General features: G+C 35.5%; 1 protein-coding gene and 1 pseudogene across 7 annotated transcripts in view; both read right to left on the bottom strand.

The window, feature by feature from the left end:
- aru (arouser) overlaps positions 1-9,316 on the bottom strand; it is a 119,217-nt gene extending 109,901 nt beyond the window's left edge. Inside the window, exons 1-2 of one of the 7 annotated variants that reach the window (XM_017610812.1) lie at positions 9,239-9,316; positions 9,011-9,151 (exon numbers count right to left, since the gene is read on the bottom strand). The gene's annotated coding sequence lies outside the window, so the exon portion shown is untranslated. The other 6 variants (XM_017610810.1, XM_017610816.1, XM_017610813.1 and 3 more) reach the window with 6 other exon arrangements.
- A 4,848-nt stretch (positions 9,317-14,164) lies between these two features.
- The window catches only part of LOC108359131 (uncharacterized), a 31,459-nt pseudogene continuing 26,361 nt past the window's right edge, over positions 14,165-19,262 (bottom strand).

Below are 19,262 nucleotides of genomic sequence, written 5' to 3'. Positions count from 1 at the left end.
AAAACCCCTTATCTCTTTAATTTCATCTAATATCTTTAGAAAAAGAGAATTACTATAATAACTATTATAAGTCTCATGTTATGATTTAAAAAATGCTTTTTTGCCTACGTAGAAACAATGGATATTTGTATAGGAGGGGAAGTCGTTTTTGCTTATTTCTGAACTTAATCTCTGTATGAAAAATAATGGGCTACCTACCTACATTCCCCCTAGATTGGCAAAATCTTACATTGAGCATCGTGACTTTGCAGTAGATTTTGTATTACTTTCAAATATTACTGCGCTCAAAAGCAGAATGTTTCATAAACGTTTCAAAAATCTCAAATTTCGACCCCGGCTCTTGCGAGTGTCCTGATTTTTCTTCGACTGATCTGGCCACCCTAATCAAAAGGATGGCAATGTCTCGCTCGCTTGCTATGATAGTGATGTAAGACAACGTGCATCATTGAAAGTATGATTACAAATATAAATAATAGTGTCTTACTAAAATTACTATAAACTAATTTTTTCCAAAAGTAGACTTAAATCACTTAGAAAAAACGTCTCACATATTGACTCACAAATATTTTTTAGTAAACTTCATTATTAGTGAATTTATATATCTTCGCTTTAAATATTATGTTGTGCACTTCAGTGAAGCCAATCTCAGCATATGAAAAAACGGACTTATACCACTTTAAAAAATAAATTAAAAACAAATTATCACTTTTTCTTTGCGAAATTCAAATTGCTGTTTTACTACTATTTAGTGGAAATAGATCAGAACTAAGGTGCCTGGATTTTTTTTGTAAAAGATAACGTAAAGCTACACTCTACTAAGTCAAAGCTACTTAATAAAACTTGTTCCATGCAAATGCTTGTCCGTATTGCTTTCTCAACTTCAATAGCAAGAGCCGCACAAGCGAAACGGTCCCGTACAGTGCACAAATTGTCAAGAATTTGGGCATACCAGAACATACTGCACTTTGCGCCCTTGTGTGTTGCCTGTAGCGACCTTCAGGCTTCCGCTTCTTGCAGAAATGCAGTAATTGCGGAGGTAACCACACCGCCAATTATAGGGGATACCCTGTATACAAAGACTTAAAGTCTCGCATGAATCAGCGCAACACAGCCGTACGCTCTTCCACATCTCCAACTAGCTCTCATACATGCCAACATCTCACGCCATCAACCACTACACCAGGGGCCTTTTTTTCCAACGCGCAGCGAGTTCCCAACCCTTCTTTTGCCAGCGCATTAAGACTAACAACGCAGCCAAGCACGGCGAAATCAAACTCCAATCAAGAAACATCTGCAAATATTCAAAGGAATAATGCTGAGCAAATACAGCCGAACCCCCGAACTGGTGCCATAGAAGGAATGACATTGAAGCTTACCTAGTGTATGACTCAATTCATGTCTACCATGTAAAATGTGATTCAAGACCTCATAAAGGCTCAAAACCAATTGCTGCAATTTTAGTGAATAAAAAATGGTTGAGTTGAAAATTTGCTTATGGAACGCTAACGGTGTAAACCAGCACAGCTTAGAACTAAGTCAATTTATCACTGAATATAAACAGATGTTATGCTACTGTCCAAACACACTTAACAAATAAATATAATTTCTCCATACCTGGACACAAATTCTATGCCACACATCACCCAGTTGGTAAGGCTCATGGAGGCACAGCGGTGCTGATTTGAAATCGCCTAAAGCATAATATTCAAAAGCAACAGCCTGTCTGCAAGCAACTACCATATGCTTACGGAACCGCGACCGAGACTTGAATCTGTCGACTATTTATTGCCCACCCGCGATTTTTAATTTGTGAAAATTACTTTAAAGATTTCTTTGATAGCCTAGGTAATAGATTCCTGGCAGGAAGCGACTTCAACGCAAAGCATACGTACTGGGGATCACGCCTTATTAACCCAAAAGGGCAACAGTTATACAATACTATTATAAACAGGCACAATAGACTAGAGGTCACATCTCCTGGTAAACCTACTTACTGGTCCACCGATATAAAGAAGATACCAGGCCTAATAGATTTCGCAAGTACAAGAAACATAGACAGAAATAACATAACAGCTGAAACTCTAGCTGAACTATCATCCGATCACTCCCCTATATTAATTAAACTATATGAATAACCCCAAAACATCGAGATTGAGCCTCGTCTAACTTCAAATAACACTTAAATATAAAAAGTACATCAGTAGTCACCTTAAATGAAACGCTGAATTTAACTGCGAGGGTGATATAGACTCCTTTGCTGAAGATTTTAAAGAAACACTTACTTCAGCCGCTGGCCTGGCGACACCTAAACAAGTCCAAGTACCACCTATGCCTACATTAGTTACAAATACCGAAATAGAACAACTTGTGGCAGAAAAGCGGCGCCTAAGAAGACAGTGGCAGCTGCCAGTATAAAACTGAAACAAGTACTCAAACGTGCAGAGGATCGCAACTTGCAAAGGTACATTAAGAAGCTTTCCCCGAATTCTACTGAAAGATACTCTGCCAATTAGGAATCAAAGTGGTACCTGGGCTCGTAGTGAGCAGGAGAGAGCCGAGTGTTTTTCACACCATTTAAAGAATGTGTTTCGTCCAAACTGCCCAACGAACAACTTCAGGCTGCCACGGTTAACCAAAAATACAAATGAGCTATACACACCTAGCTAGACGAACTCTTCAGAAGTAAAAGCTATAGTAAAGCAGCTTAATCCTAAAAAATCGCCGGGTGCTGATTTTGTAACTCCGAAAATGCTAATAGAGCTACCGAATGTTGCACTAGCAAGGCTTTCTTAGCTTTTCAACGATATCCTCAAACTCGGTCACTTTCCGAAATCATGGAAAAGGTCGAAGATAATCATGATAGCCCAACCTGGTATAAACGCAACACAGCCGTCTGCATACAGACCAAAGTAGTACAAAAAGTACGCCTATCAAATATATCTCCCTTTCTCCATGAACGCCATTTAATTTTAAATCCCAAATTTACTGATCTTCACTATGCAAATCAACTTCAAAAAGTTTAACTGTTAATAACTAAGTTAACATTAGGACAATCATGACCATATTATATGTAGAAATGTTAGACCCGTTTCTTTAGCTTTAAAACGACGTTAAGATGAAATCTCTACGATGAGCATAACCCGAGATATAACAATTTGAAGAAGTACATGAATGGTCAGAATCACGAAGGAATCCGAACTTTGACAGATCATATCTTCGAAGAAAAAAATCCTCGAATACGTGTTAGCTTATTTCATGTATAGAACCCATACAAAAATTTGAAGCGAATCGGAGACATGACATCATTTTTTTTTTGCGAAATCTGTCCGACTTTTATTTATACATAAGTATATGTGTATACTATATGCAAGTGTTAAGATGATATCTTATTTTTTACTTTTTGTAAAAATTGCTACGACTGCATTGGTGATGAATTTCTGTTCCATAGTTTTTAGTTTGTTCCGTTTGTAACTCGATTTTTATACTGCTATAAAATGAACGCATTTATATTTCTTTGGTTAAAAACACAAATTTATTTTAAGGGTACTCATTTAAAAGCGCAAAACTCTCGCAAACTGGGCAAACTGTGGAATTTTAAACCCTCGCAAATGAAATGCCAAAATTTGTATAGAAAGCCATTTGCACAAAAAGGAAAACTTTGCGCGGCAATTTTGTAGCGCAACTTTGCGCAGTGTGCTGTGCAACCCTCAATCAGTTATTTTGTTTACATTTATTTTGGTTTGTGCTCAACGCTTTTTCGAAATAACTGGGGTAAAGGCGCTGGCCCAATGCAGGCTTGCTTTGTACGCCTTACTTACTTTAACTTGCTTTGATTTACTTCAAAACTGCTTTGGCCAAATGGAGGCTTGGAACGCTGTCAAAGCTACCAGCTGTGTAGTTAAAAAATTAAGGTCTGTTCCCTTACACTATGAATAATTTTCCCACAAAATTCCAGAAAACTAAAAAAAAAAATACAAACAATCTTTTCAGATTTATTTTTAAATTGATGCGAATTTGAATGCATTTCAAAGGAATGATAATAATTATACATATATAACTATAGGTACATTTATTAAAAACAAAAAAAAAAATCCAACTCTTCAAGAGACGACTGACCAGTAGTTTGACATCATAAATATCGCTAGCTAGCAAGAGAAATTAAGGATTTATGTACTTGTTTTATTTTTTCTTATTTATATTCAATGAAAGGCAAATTTTCTAAGTCCAGAAGAGGCCCCGAAAATCCGCCAAAGGCCAAAATAGTACGAAATCTTTTAATAAAGATCGAATCCTTTTCATTCGTATGGAGTTTTGCTTTGCTTTAAACACGCAAAATGTTGTATTCAAAGTTCCTGTAAAATTTGTAAAAATGGACTTAGCAACTTTTCAGCCAGCGATATGTTAAATATAAATATGGAAACATATAATCATTTTTATTAAACTTTGAATAACTTATATTATATATATTTTTTTCAATTACGTAAAAAAAATTGTGTACATAAAAGTGTGCAGCAGTTTGTTTGAATTGATTTAGAACGGGAACATACCTTTTTGTCAAAAGCCTACGAAACGCTTTCAAATAAAACATTTGCCTATTTGAAACTTTGAGGCGCTTAAAGCAAGTGAAGCAAAGCTGCCATTTGGCCAGCCTTCATACATTTTAGTATATTCCAAATAACTTTTGACAGTTCTCAAAGCGAGGCAAGCAAAGCAAGCCTGCATTGGGCCAATACCTTAAGACTTAAATATTTACTCAAATTTCAGTTTCAATTGTTCAACTTTATAAATTATGTATAGTCAAATAATTAAATGTCAGAAATTGCATAAAATATAAAATTGTTCTCATGAAACACATGGCGCAAAGTTGCCCAATTGCCCTCATATGAAACTTCCGCGTATATATGAGAACCCTTTTTTATTTCTAGTATCCGCACTAAAGCAAGACTACAAAACTAGTTTGTTAGCATATTTAATTAATGATAATAATATCCCGAAATATACCGGGATCCCAGGATTACCAATTTAAGATCCCGAAATCCCGGGATTCATAAAATGGTCCGTGATTGGATGCCTTAGTTGGGTTTGAGTTAGAGGTCGCGAAATGTTTGGTCGTGAATGGGTTGATTTACGAGAGTTACAGGTCTATTCTGTGTTGGTTTGAAAAATTTTGTTGTTTTTAAATAAAGTTCTCAATTTAAAAAACCGTCGCATTCTGCGCACTCTTGTAAGCGGTAAATTTTGATACCATATTATAAGCAGGTAACAAAATATTGCCCCGTGAAATATGCAACATCAGAATTTCTACAAAACTTCACATCTGAATTGCCGAATTAAAACGTTACCAATTCTAGGTACAATTGCGGTTAAAGGAGTAGTGACAATTTTTGGTAACAAAATTTCCCGGGTACAAAATGTTTGCTAACAAGCAGAATAGGCCTCCTTCACGCGATTCTTAGGGGTTTTGGTTCAAGTAGTATAATTTTAATTTCGCACAGGAAAAATGATAATTTAACTCATTGTGTAACGTAGTAAGGTTTTGTTAAAAAGCTAAGTTGCAACTACAAACTGCCATAAGAATTTGTACATATGTAGATTCGCTATACACATGTACATTAGACTGCATCACTCCCCATCGGTACCATTTTTCCATTGGAATATTAAATCTATTATATTTTAAGATGTCCACCAAAATATTTCGGAAAAATATTAAGATTTACGTGAGCTGGACCGATTTGAAAATACCTCCAAAAATGGAGTTTGTTATAAATAAAAATAATTTCTTACTGCCATCCCTAAATTGGCGCGTCAAGCGCCAAGCAACTGTCAAAAATCCTCATGCCCATACAATTTGTATGAAGCATCCCACAATAACGCGGCGCTAACGCCGAGCAAATGGAATTTTCATTTTTGACAGGGCGTTACGTGCTGAAGTTGGATGCAGAAGACGAAGAGAAAGAGAACGGACAAAGAAGTGAAAAAGGAAACGAGAAAAAAAACGAGGGGACATGAGAAAACGTCAAAATTGACGACGCGTTGATTTGGGTATAGCGCGCGATGACACTCGTTGACAATGGATAACGCAACGCTTAGCGCTCCAATTTAGGGACGGCAGTTAAAGATTTAAAAAAAAAATCCCCTCAAATGACAAAACGGTTTAAGCTTAAAAACTTTGCAAAAAAATATTTTTAAAAACATTAAAAAAAATTCGAACGGAATCGTAATGATGAGAATTGTGATGCTGTTTTTTAACTTTTTTCAAAGATTGGTATAAGAAAAACTTGAATAACTGAACCTTAGCTCTTCCGATTTAGACTTAAGAGGTGTCATTGGAATCGTATTTTCTCACCCTTTTGCTAATAAACTCATTCAAAGGATGAAAGAGAAAGGTAGGATGAACGAACATCATTCAAAGTTGAATTAGGATGTGTTTGTATTTGAAAAAAAAAAAAAAATTGGGACACGAATGACTTTTTTTTGGACAGAAATAAAAACAGTTTCAAATACCTTTCTACTGAGATCCCATTAGTCTAAATCAAAATAGTTTTGGCTCAGTTATTCAAGTTTTTCGTAACTCAATCTTTGCAAAAAGTAAAAAAACAGCATCAAAAATCTCATTTTTACGATTCCGTTGAAAAAATTTTTAAATATTTTAATGCAGATTTTTTAAGCTTAATCTGTTTTGTCATCTGAGGGGACTTTTTTCAAAAAGTTCTTTAAGAAATAATTTTTATTCATAAAAAACTCCATTTTTGGAGGTATTTTCAAATCGCTCCAGCTCACTTAAATCTTAATATTTCTCCGAAATATTTTGGTGGACGTCTTAAAATGTAATAAGTTTTGTAATCACGCAGGAAAAACCGCAACTTTTTTTGGTGATGCAGTCTAATGCACATATGTATGTACTTATATGTATGTTTGCATCCACATTCTTTGAATGATATCACCTGCTTGACATTAAAGCGGTTGCAAGTCCCGCTTTCTATCAATTAATTTATTTGTATGAATGTATGTATATAAGTATGTAACATAATTGAAATTCTATACGTATTTTTTATTTAGTTAAAGCAAACTCTGTTATTGTAATCTTATTAATATTTTCTCAAATGGTGGCACGCATACAGGCGTTTTCGCATAGGAGGGCTTAAATACATATGTACATACATGGCTATTCACACACAGACACACACACTCACACCAATTTACAAAAACGCCAATATGCATACCCAGCCAGCAAAAAAAGTATCCGAAAATGGAGCCGAAAAAGTAAAAAAAAGGTGGATGAAATGCGGACTTTTGTCCGCACACCGATTCCATTTTCGGATACTTTGACGATCCGTTTCCCCACTAAAGTGTGCGGCAGAAACTTATGTACAGACAAGTACCGAAAATTGAATCGGGATGGATATGTTCTTGGCTGTATTTTTGAAATTTGTCTGATTGAATTTTTCGTTCAATACGCTTTCCTTCTGTACTTCAAAAATGATTTTTCATGGTTCGTAAGAAAAATTAAGGAAGCGCCTGACGGCATTCGAACCCGGCACCATCTGAAAACTAACAAATAGTAGCACGCTCAGCCCTTGCCGACTACGTATAAATGTTTTCAAAGTTTAGCTTGAACAAATAAAATACAGTTCTTGTTTTCAAATAGCATCATCTTTTACGAACGTTTTCCGCATATGAAAACTAATGATAGATAATTGTAGACATTTTCTTTTCGATTCCGGATACAAAAACCCGCATTGTTTTTTGTACTTTTTAGGATACGTAAAATTGTAGTCGTTTTCTTTTCCTTTACGGATACGGAAAATTGTACGAGAACGCACTGTCGGCACAATTTACGTTTCTCTGCTGGCTGCGTACGCAGAGTTAGTTGCTGTAATAGAGAATTTACATGAGGCTATTTTTCAGGAAACTTTTAGTTAAAAGCAACAATCGCCATGCGTAAACGGCCTTTCAACTAATCGCTTTCAATGAAGTTGGCCGGCTGCCTACTTTCGTTCAACTTTTGATTCAACTAATCGCCTGTGAAGGTTAAATCATGTAAATTCCCTATAAGATCCCAGCCAGAAGAGAAACCTTCGCCGAAAGCGGTTTCCCTACATTTTTGGTATGCAGTTGTTGTTAATTTTTCGTATTCCAATTAAAATACTTGTGCAAACTGAACATTCGAACACATTTATACGTATACGTATACGGCAGTAGCTGTGTTTGCAGAGAAGTGTGCCACTATTTGTTAGCTTTAAAGATGACCCGGGTTCGAATGCTGTCAGATGCAATAAAAAGATTCGTTATTGTTTTTTTTTTGTTTCCTTTTTCCGAATTACGAAAAAGAATCTGTAAAGTGCAAAAGGAAAGCCTATTCATCTAAAAATTTAGTCAGACAAATTACAGAAAAAGATCTGACAAAGTAACAATTTCAAAAGCATTTCCGGTACTTTTCTAGACGTACGTTTCTGCAGCACACTTTAGTGAAAAAATCCTCTCTTCATCCACTTTCCATTTTCGATTTTTTTGCTGGCTGGGATCATTTACAAATGCTGAAGCTCGAATAGCACAGTGCGCGAACGTATGTATGTATGTACATACTATATGTATTTTCCAAGTTGTTAGGTATTTAGGCCAAAAGTATCACGACAACGTATACGAGGTTAACCATTGTTTACAGTTTATTTATTGTTGTTTACCGATCACTCTTGAACCACTCGTATGGATAATATAAAAAACTCATTTATTTCACTTAATAAATAATGTTGCTTAGAAAATTGAAGACTTAGACATCTGGATAATAAAAACACTCATTTATTTCACTTAATAAATAATGTTGCTTAGAAAATTGAAGACATAGACATCTCCAATTAGTCAGCAGCAAATTCGGCTTCAGCAATCAACAATAAATAGCAACTAGCCTCAGAATGCCGAGCTGCGCCATCATAACATTTCACGCTTTACCGTCCTATTATTTATGTGTAAATACATATACAGTAGATATGTGTTTTATGTATGTATGTACCTATATTTTACAGTCACATATGCACATGAAAATATGGCTAAAGGCCTTTTGTAAATTCTCCGCTTCATCCGTTATTGCAAAAAATACATTAAATAAAGCTGATACAATGTAGTTGCCGTTGCGCGAAAAATCAAAATTTCACTGGAATGGAAAACAATGAGAAAATAACGCACGCGCGGTCAACTAACCACGTTAGTAAATTCGTTCCAAAAAATCTACTGTACTAACGTGTTTGTCTGTTGGCAGTTAGCTTGTTGTTAATTTCGTTTGACAGTGGCTTCCACGAATCGTGTAGAGTTCGACTCAGCTGAGCTGGAAAGTCGACAGTAAGAGTCGGCTAAATCGACTGTCAGAAAAAGCTGGTACTGGCTCTCAAATAATAATAGTGACAACTTGCAAGAAGATATGGCAGCTTAAGCTAAAGAATAATCAGAGTCATGGCAACGTTTTCTGTAAAGTATTTCTTGGCGCTGTTGTAAATGCTCTGTGCACCCTTCCCCTATTTCCTCCATTTTAAATTAGAATGAAAACATATTTTTCAATTCTAAAATCAATATACGTGGTTATTCTTACTATGGGGTGAGAAGGTAATGCGTGTATTTTGGAGCGAATTTCCTCCTCGAGCACAAAAACTTCACTGAAGATGGCCCAATGCAGAAACCGATTCGTTTCCAAATGAAACTTGACAAAGAAGGACGTTCTAAAATACATCAAAAATGCCTTTATTAGTTTTTACTACCCAGCAGCGTTGCCAGGTTGACGTTTTTAACGTCATTTGGACGTTTGTTGTACCCAGTTGACGTTTGGACGTTTTTTGTGTAAAAAATGACGTTTTTTAACTTCCCATAAATTTTTCTTTGTTACTAAATCTTATAAGTAAAACTGATTTTGAATTATTTTTTTAATAAATCTTAACAATCTTTGTGTTTTGCTGCAGCTGCTTGAAAAGATTTTTTCTGGATTCTTGGACTAAGGATCCCGTGTTCAAAGGATGGTTGTGTAAACACTTGAGGTTACGAGGCTTTCTGTAATGTTTGCAATTGCACATTGAACGCCAATTCAGGAAGAGCCGATCTATTGCAGCAGGCACGCTCGCAAAAGCATCAAAAAAGCTGTGCAGCATAAAACGTCAGAAAAAGTAGGCCACTTTTTTAAGACTTCATTGAAAATGTAATGAACACAAAAAATACTGAAATATTAGGTCCATTCAATAACTTTTCCAGTAAGTACTTGCAGCGAGAGCGTAAAAGAAGAGTTAAAGAGTTAAATTAAGAGCAAGAGAAAATTTTCAAAAAAAGTTATTGAATGCAAAACTAGTAAAAACTTGCAACTTAAGCCATTTTGACACTTTCTGACGGTTAAGTTTCGGCGCGCAATTTTCTTTTTAATTGGGAATAGTTCCCATCATCATAAAAATAATAAAATTATAGTTTAAAAAACTAAAACCTCCCTATTATAATTGCCATTCGTACTGTCATCAGGTATGTAACTTGAGAATAGAAATCGCTGCATCTTTTAGGCGCATCAATATTACATAGTTACATCCCGAGTTAATAAAAGGAAGGTGAAAAAATATACAATAGATTTAAATTTTTCATCCATATTTTCATTTCACTAATTATGTTTCATCAAATCATCCTCGTAAACAGTTTGTTTACATTTGAATTTGAAACATAACCTTACTTTTTGACTCCTGCAAATTCCTGATAGTAAAATTTTTACTTGCAAGAATTTGCAGCTCTCTCGGTTTGTTACGCTCTCGAATTCGCTCCCTCTTGCAAATATTTTGGGTTATTGAATGCATTCCCAGTAAAAACTTGCAAGTACTAGCAACAATTCGTAAACATTTTTTGATATTGAATGAACCAATTGCTATGCTCCTTCTTAGCAGAACGTAATTTAGCATTTTCGACAACCGAGCCCCTAACCAAATGTCTACAAGAAAAAAAAATTATTAAAAATCAACGCGATCATTTAGCCCCTTTAAACTTGCACATTATTGCCCTGAAATTTAATGGGCTATCAAGCTGCATACTCAAACAAAATTCTAAAAACTCTGAATAAAAAGTTGAAAATCTTGTTTATAATTTTTGCACAATTTTTGTGGACTTATATTTTGGTTGTTAATGAGCTTGGCTTTTATGGAAATAATAATAAACATTAAATAAACGAAAGAGAAACAGCCAAAATCGATCAAAATATTGATGACTTAATCAGCTGATCACAAGTGTGTGTATAAAATGATTTTTATATTAACGACCAGTTTACAATGAATTTTAAATGTGCTCTGTCGAAATGATATTTTAATATACATTACGTACATATCGAGCCCTAACCGCCAAAATAACGTAAGCGACANATATATGTACATTACGTACATATCAAGCCCAAACCGCCAAAATAACGTAAGCGACACAATTTTCTTTTTGATGCAGAAATGGATCTAAATGCTCTAGGAATATTTCTGCATCAAAAAGAAAATTTTGAAAAAAATGTCGCTTACGTTATTTTGGCGGTTAGGGCTCGATATGTACTCTATTGTATACAAATACAATAAATAAGTTTAATAAAACAATTTTTTGTACATCCAATTGAAAAAGACGTTTTTGGGTAGGAAATGACGTTTTTTCAGACCAGAGGGACGTTTTCTCACGCCGAAGACCTGGCAACACTGCTACCCAGTTCGACTTATAAAACTTATGATTTCTTGCAAATATTCTATTTCTATATATTTCTAAATATTCTTAGGTGACTTAAAAAAATTCCCTTCAATTAATTTTAGGATCCCCCATTCAATAAGTCCCTAACAGTGTTGCCAGAACTTTTTGGACCAACCGGCTAAATTGGCAAAAAAACTTGCTAAAAACGGCTAAACTGTTTCAACTAAATTTCGCATGTTTATTTAAATAAATAACGAGTACAAAGACTATTTTTTAAGGAGATGTTACAAATTCAAGTCGGAAAAAAATTGCCAGCAAGAATTTGCAATTAGGAAAAACATATTACTGTGGCACATGGTTGGCTTTTTTGTCGACGATAATTTGAATAAACAAGTTCGTTAAATTTAAAAATTTACAAACTTGAACGATTTTAAAATGAAAAATTTAAGTAAATACTTGTTTACTTAATTAACTTAGTTAATTCCAATGATTTGAAAGGTACTCGGCAAAAAACTGTATTCGTAATCGGAATGCAATCTCAACTAGAGTCTATATAGTAAACCCGACTAAGAAATTGAAACGTATGTTGAAGAAAATTGGACTGACAAGATATATACATGTAGATCCGGTTTTTTGCCCCCCTGAAAGAATTTTAAAAATTTTATACAAATTTCTTTTGTGTGAAATTCAACCGTGGACTCTAGCTGGCAGAAAAACTTGCAAATTCCTGCAAATTTGCGTTCGTACAGAAAATTGCACGTTTCTCTACTTGAGAGAGAATTTGGGAGCATTTTTTATTATCTGATATTAAAAGTGACAATTCTCGCTGGATTTTCGACGAACAAACCTATTGTATTCCCTACAAGGACTTTTCAGACTGACCGATTCTCAATACACTGAAATAAAAACCAATACACATAAAAAAGGTTTTAAAAAATTCCCTTCAATTTTAAGACAGTGTTGACAAGGGATGAAAAATTACAGTTACACAAAATAACTGGTCAGATTTTTCAGAAATCCCTTCAATTCTGATGTAAAATATGATGCCAAAAGACTGCAGATCTCCCATTTAGATGACCGGTCATATGACCGGCAGATGTCTCGTAGGATTCCCAGAGAGTTTTGCTTTACATAGAAATTTGTGCTCTTTTATTCTCATCTTGACGCATTTCAGTGTTGGTTCTTTTAATTCGAGTTGGCATTCGGTTTTTGGAATTTAAATAAGTTTTCAGCCAAAAAGTTTGTTTAAAAAAATACATATGTGTACGTAGTGCTTGAAAATATCAATTTGTCCCTTACCTTAAACCTTTGGGAGTGGGCAAAAATGATGTTTTGTAATTAAAGCAGATTTGAATATGCGCTATCTGGGAAAACAATATCTACCTGTAATATTTCTTCTGTGTGTTGGCACTATATCCAAACACAAACGCGTCTTAAGCAAACAGTGAAACAATTGGTTATTTTCTCAGTTTGCGAATAAAACTTCACACTTAAATTTAAGACATTTATAACCAACATTTGATGAAGAAAATCCATTCTTTAGAAAAAACCAATTCGTTTAAGATAAAAATGAGCGAAATCGGCCAATTTCATATAACCCTGCATGACATGAAAATGTACATATGTATTTGAATTTTAAGAAAACAAGGCAAATAGCAAAATCGGCTAAAACGGCTAATTTTTTTTTGAAAAACGGGTAAAAAATCGGCTGCCGGCTAAATCGAAATTTCTGCGGCTGTTTGCTATCGCAACCGGCTAAATCTAGCCGGAAAACTTCTAAAATGGCAACACTGGTCCCTAAAATTCTATCAGAGGATAAGGCAGGGTTTGAACTCACGTATTTCGACTCGCCTAGGGCGGGTGAGAACAGCAACAACGCGGATTAAAAACGCAAAAACCCCTGAAACCAACAGTGTACGGGTTGAGTTGTATTAAATCGGCGGCTATAAGATTTATGACGTATGTACCAGTCGTTAAGGGCAATTTAGTTCGATGAATACGTGTCTGGTGATTGAAGCTTCGTGTACTTTGTCTAATCCAAAGGGAGACATCCTGATTTCTGTGCCATTAGTCGCGGAGAAAGCTTCCTTAACATTGCTTATCATTTCAGTCTTGAAAGAAACTCATTATCATATCACCGTGCAACGAATTTTATATGCAAAGAACGATATTGCTCGAAAAATCGTATTCTCTGGAGTTAATATCGCTTTACAATATGATACTAAAAAACATATATTAATTTACTACGCTGAAGTGCGTGTTCTTTAATTATATTCTTTAGACTAACTTCTTTACATAAATCTTAGTGCTACTTATACTATTGAGATGCGTCGGTTGTTATCGCAATAACTATTGAGATGCCTGTTGTTTACTGTTTACTAGTAGATAACTATTTGGGTTGTTATTGTTTGTTGTAGTGATAGTGCATTTCTATTGTTCCAATGTTTGTCCGTTGCAGTTCGTGATAATGCATGTCAAAACAAGTTCTATTGTTTTGATGTTGTTTACAAGTAAGCGCTTATCACGGTGTACGTGACCTGCAGTGAGGCTATGTCGTTAACTCCCCTCGTCCTTAAAACGGAGCGTCCTCGCTACGCTGCTACGAGTTGCTGTTGAAGACGGTTCATTTCGATTTCGTATAATTCGTCAATTTGCCTTTCTCTGTGAAGCATTCTTCTATTTTCGTGGTATCGGCAGAGGTGTACCATACCATAAGTGATGACTACTACAGTAAGGAATCCCATTATGATGAAGAACGTAGTCTGTACTGGGTTTTCTTCAATAGGTATCAAAAATGTTGAGAGTTTTTGGATATTGCTGAATTTGTAGATTGAGTTTGAGGAAAGGATGCGGAGTACTTCAAGTTTTTGATTGTGATGATTTCTTTGAGGTGTCGTTGATGATTGTAATACGTGATATTATCGATGTTTGTGGATTCATTAAAGTGTATCAATTTAGGGCCTGATATATGCATGTTGTTCCAAGTATGCTGGTAATCTGTCAAAATGTATACATTCTCTAGGATGCGAAGTGGAGCATTATTTTCATGGATTATTTCGCATTGGGCTGATTTGTCTTCTAATATTTTTATAGTACAATTGTCAGAGGGTTCTGATTTACAAATAAAGTTACCCATATAATTTNACATTTTGCGATCTTAGGGTCTAAATTAATTTTACCATGCTTATGTGCTAAAGGATATACATTAAATAGGCAACATTTAGTTTCAAGGATACGATATTTGTATATTGTTATAATAGCTTGTTGTAGGTAACAGATATGAATGTCGGCATATTCTAATATATTAATTATTGGAAGATCCAACTTTTCATGGTTTATAATATCGTACACATCTTTCAAATTTAATGTGCCAGAATAAAAATTATTAGTTTTCGCAAAATTTATAGTGTTCGTTATTGACTGGAGTTCATTATAAACTTCTGATATAACAATGTTTTCGGTTATTGCTTTGGGATCAAGGGTTTCGAGTATTCTTTCGAACTGTGAATTAATTGTTTTTTGCTTATTATTATTTTCTATTAGCATATTAAGTGAAGTTTTGATTTCTACAAGGTCATCGTGGTCTGGTGTGCCAGTGATGAATTTTAACACGGAGCCAAGAAAGTTAAGTGATCTTTTGGGTCTATAAATATTTGGAATGAGTTGATTTTTCAGAGTTTCGATTTTGTTCACTAAAATTTGAGTTTCGGGTTGGTTTTCTAGATTGTATGATGATTTCATTATACTTTCGTATGGCGCGATTATTTTTGAAAGATTAGATATGTGATACAAGAAAGCTGTATCCTGATAAATGTAAACAGGATCTGTTTCTACTAGTACATATTTCCTATTGGTCAAATCTTTTATATTGTCGCAGAGTGCGATAGAGAAAAGTAAGGTAAATACTATTCCGTACATGCCTTTACTCTGATATTGCCCTTTTGGATAATGACTCTGTTATTGGTCGTTATTGTTTCTCCTTTGTCTTTTTTGACTGTATGTTTCGCGTATTTTTTTACGTTTTGTTGTATATTACGTCTCCTACTTTGTAGTTCAGCTGTTTGCGATTGGGGTTGTGGTATCGCAAAACCCTCTCTTGGTGTTGTTGAAGACGCTCTTTGATGTCAGGATACCCCCTTTGATTGAAGAACACGTCCACGGGTTTCTCGTTGGTCACAGAATGGATTGTCTTGTTGTATTGTCGAACTGCTTCGAATATCTGTTCGTCAGGTGCTGAACTGTGTTGGTGTGCCAAAACTTTCGCTAGTTCGATTATCGTGCTATGCGTTCGTTCAACTTGACCTTTTGTTGTCGAATGATAGGCTGGAGTTTTGGTAAGCGTTATTTGTAGTCGCTTGTATATTTGTTGGGCACATATTCCAGTAAATGTTGACTCGTTATCAGTCATTACAAACTTTGCATTTGGGTATATTTGTGATAGTATCTCGTCAACGTATTTGCATGTGTCCTTCTTTGATTGTATTTGTCTCAAATGGCAGAATTTTGAGTATTTGTCGGTTGAACTTGTTCGGTATTGGTGCTGAACCTATTGGTTGTTTATTTGGTCGGCGGCAGATTTCGCAGCCCTGTACTTCTTTTTTACAAGCGTCACGTATGTTTGGCCAGTAGTATCTGAGCGAAATTTCCTGTGCGTTATTTTTGTAGTTTCTGTGAGCACGGCTGTGTGTGTCTTGTATGATTTGTTCTTGTTGTTCGGTTTCGGTGATGTCGTCCACCAATTTTTGCGCTAGTACAATCGATACAGTTGGAAATGTGTCGATAATGTCGTTTTCGACGTAAAATAATATTTGCTCGTCTATTTGCAGAGCATTAGTTAGATTTGGTCTAATTATATTTTTTAGTTTGTCTAGCAATTCAGTTTTGCTGTTAAAAAAAGCGTATGTCGGCTGTTAGAAAATATGTTTTGTGAGGATATTTCGACGGGGTTCTGATCTGACTGTTTTACAATAATTTGATTTCTAAAGGAGTTTAATGGTTGCTTTACTCGTTTGAGTTTTTGTGTTGGGGAGCTTTGTGCTGAATGTTGTGAGTCATCAGAATTTACAGTGTTGTTTATTTGCTGGCGGGAAAGTGCATCAGCGACAACGTTCTGATATCCGGGTTTGTAAACGAGTTTTGCACCATATTCTTCAATGAAATTTTTCCATCTTTTTAATTTTGTATTGGGGGTTTTTTCTGATATGGAGAAGATTAAAGATTGATGGTCAGTGTATATTGTTAAATCTGCTATACCATACAAGTAATTACATAGTTTCTGTAGTGACCACACAATTGCGAGTAACTCTTTCTCATAAGTGGAGTAATTTTGTTCTGTTTCGCTGAGCGTTCGTGAAATAAATGATATGGGTTTTTGGTTTTGAGACAATACGGCTCCTATAGCGTAATTGCTAGCATCTGTGGTTGATTCGAAAGGTTTGTTAAAGTTTGATTGGAAGAGTTCAACCTGTGCTTGCAGTTCCTCTTTTATTTTGTTCAGTGCTTCTAGTGCAGGTTCATCTAAGGTGATTTTTATTTTTGCGCTTTGATTCTTTGATATGCCACCGTTCTCTCCTCTGAGGAACGTAGTGAGTGGTTCGACGATGGCTGCAAAATTCTGTATAAATTTTCTATAATAACTAGCGAGACCTAGGAAGGATCTGATTTCCTTCAGTGTTGTGGGAATAGGGAAATTTTTAATAGCCTGTATTTTTGTAGGGTCAACTGTGATCCTGTTGTATTTAATTATATGCCCTAAGTATTCCACAGAGTCTTGGAAAAAGTGAGATTTTTTGTTGGAGATCTTCATGTTGGCCTGGTGAAGCGCGTTTATGATTATTCGGATGTGTTCGATATGTTCTTCAGGAGAGGAAGAATAAATGAGAACATCGTCTATATAAACGTATGCGAACTTGCCGATATATGGTCTTAGGATATCGTCTTCACATCTTTGAAAAATTGATGGAGCGTTTTTTAAACCGAACGGCATACGAAGGAATTCGTATTTAGCTCCATTTACACTAAAGGCGGTTTTTTCCTTGTCAGGATCTGATGGATGCCAGACTCTAAATGTAAAGTTGTAAACACTTTTGCATTACCTAAATTCTGTATGGTCATAGCCACATCAGGTATGGTGTATCTATCTGCGTTTAGCGTTTAGCTTCTGAAAGTCTACGACCATTCTGCGCTTAGGTTTCCCTTGTTCATCGGTACCTTTTTAGCGACTGTTCAAATGGGAGAGTTGTACGCACTTTCGACATAGGATACGCATATTGCTTGGTCCAAATAGGATCTTCGGATTTCGTTCTAATGGTAGCTTNTGTATCTATCTGCGTTTAGCGTTTAGCTTCTGAAAGTCTACGACCATTCTGCGCTTAGGTTTCCCTTGTTCATCGGTACCTTTTTAGCGACTGTTCAAATGGGAGAGTTGTACGCACTTTCGACATAGGATACGCATATTGCTTGGTCCAAATAGGATCTTCGGATTTCGTTCTAATGGTAGCTTGTACCGCGGTAGTATATGGTAGCACTTCGTTTGTGCTTTCATTTTTTTGCATAATTTCTTCGATTTCACTATTACCGTATAATTTATTTTTGGCACAGATTCGCTTTCTTTCTTGGCCCTATATTTATAACTGAGCTTGTACTCGAAAAGGTTGATCTCTGCTTTGATTTTTCTTAGTTCCTGTTCACCCAAAAGCCTATCAAATTCTTCTAATGCATCTGTTTCAAAAAATGTGAGATTATGTTCTACCAATGTTATTATTATTTTTTTATTTGGTTATTGAGTAACCATGAAGAGTTTTCACTTTTACAGGTTTAATTGGAATAGGCTTACCGATGTTGTATTTTGTACTTATATAATTGTTTGTTGCTCCAGTGTCGATCAGGATGTTAATAAGTTTGCCTGTATCCCTGCAGTGGCGTTGCAGACACGGCAAATCGTTCAAGAGCCTAAAAAAGCACTGCCTATTTCATATTCATCATTTTCGTATTCTGGTGCAAGCGATGTTAGTTCTTCGTCGCGTGTTTGGTTTACACGTTGTACTTTCTGTTGTATGTTGAAATTACGAGATGAAGAATTTCGTTCTCTTTTTTGCGGATCTCCGCGAAATGGACTATTTGGTGGTAGTCCTTGTATTTGACGGTCATAGCTGTTTTGTTGTGGTGCGGAATGATTCCTATTATAATTTGCCGATCTCGTGTATTGCTGTGATGGATCTACGTCCATTGGTTGGTGCTGTTGCCTGGGTCCAGTTTGATTGTATTGCACCTGCACGTTAGGTCTGTACCTTTGTGGTTCACTGGCGAGGAGGATGTCAATTGATGAAAAGAAACAAGCTTAAACAAGTAAGAAAGTCTAAGTTCGGGCGGAGCCGAACATTAAATACCCGGCGCAAGTATTAAATATATGTTTTTTCACCCTTCCGAAACCTTCCGCTAGATGGTAAGCCGAGGTGTATCAATTTTGAGTAAATTAGCGTCCTTCAATTTCGAAATACTGAAGTTTCAAGCATTTCTTAAATTTACCGTTATATGAGAATCGGCCGTTATTTTAGTCCGATTTCAATAATTTTCAACGTTTTGCTTACACG

Source organism: Rhagoletis zephyria, unplaced genomic scaffold (assembly GCF_001687245.7).
Source record: "Rhagoletis zephyria isolate East Lansing unplaced genomic scaffold, Rhagoletis_zephyria_1.1 Rzeph_scaffold_00344, whole genome shotgun sequence".
Lineage (NCBI taxonomy): Eukaryota > Metazoa > Arthropoda > Insecta > Diptera > Tephritidae > Rhagoletis > Rhagoletis zephyria.
The sequence above is the reverse complement of the archived record's forward strand: the minus strand, read 5'-3'. Positions and strand labels throughout refer to the sequence as shown.